The following is a 1,057-nucleotide window of genomic DNA, read 5'->3' as shown; positions in this document are numbered from 1 at the left end:
GCCCCTCCCCCGCCCCATGTTTCAGCCGCTCGCAGCCCATACAGGGCTGTCCAGAGCAGGCACAGGCAGCTCCACGCAGGCTGCGCGCAGCTGCAGCACGGGGTGCTGGCCACGGGGCAGGGAAGGGGCTGCTTCCCCACCCCCCTCCCATGCTCCTTCCTTGCCTGCAGTTCCCCCCGGCTTCTCCCCCACTTACCTGTGGTTCTAGTACGGGGCAGCCACGTGCTCCCAGGCCAGAAGCACTGGCTGGGGCTTCTGGCCGGGGGGCGGGTCCGGGCAGGTCCCACTGTTGGAGCCCGCTGGGCTTCCCCTGGGTCCTACTGTCATATTTGACAGGAACCAAGGGTAGAGAAATATTAATTTTCTACACGTATTTTGCCCACCCCTGGTGTAAGTTGTGTGATTTTTGCCATTGTTTATGCAGTTCTGATAATGCAATCTCTGCTGGACATGCCTCAGTCTCCTGTGTTTCGGTTTAGACCCACTGGATTTTTATGTATTTTATGGTGGGTTTTTTTAATGATTTCTCAATAGGCTCTCAGCCCTCTACCATTCTATCCCTTCATGGAAGTAGGACCCCGTAGGTCTAGCTGCCCTAAAATACAGTTTTTACACTCTTTATTTGGGATAACACAAGAAACATACAAATGCTCATCCACATTTCCTGGCCTAGTTTCCTCACTACTTCTGTACATCTTTTGTGTAGAGCTTTGAGTTTCCTAAGAGATCCAGGATCCTTTCTCTTCTCTTGTTCCCTGTACATAGCTTCTCTTTCAAATCATGAATTCCCTCTCACTTCAGCAGCCAGTTTGCTGCTTGTGCTCCTGCTGTCTTCTCAATCTCCATCCTTCTCTTCCTGAAATAGTTAACGGGAGACCCTTGCTTTCCTAATGTCCAGTCTCTTTGCCAAGATCATTCTCCTTGGATGGTCAAATTATCCCACTAAATCATCTGTTGCTTGGTTACTAGACAACATAGCATCAGTTTTCCTGGTCTGACCACCTTCTCCAGCCTATCAATTGTATAGCTCAGGTTGAACTACTCAAATGTCAAAGAT

This window comes from Gavialis gangeticus, unplaced genomic scaffold (genome assembly GCF_001723915.1).
Source record: "Gavialis gangeticus isolate Ggan-Ray unplaced genomic scaffold, GavGan_comp1, whole genome shotgun sequence".
Lineage (NCBI taxonomy): Eukaryota > Metazoa > Chordata > Crocodylia > Gavialidae > Gavialis > Gavialis gangeticus.
The sequence above is the reverse complement of the archived record's forward strand: the minus strand, read 5'-3'. Positions refer to the sequence as shown.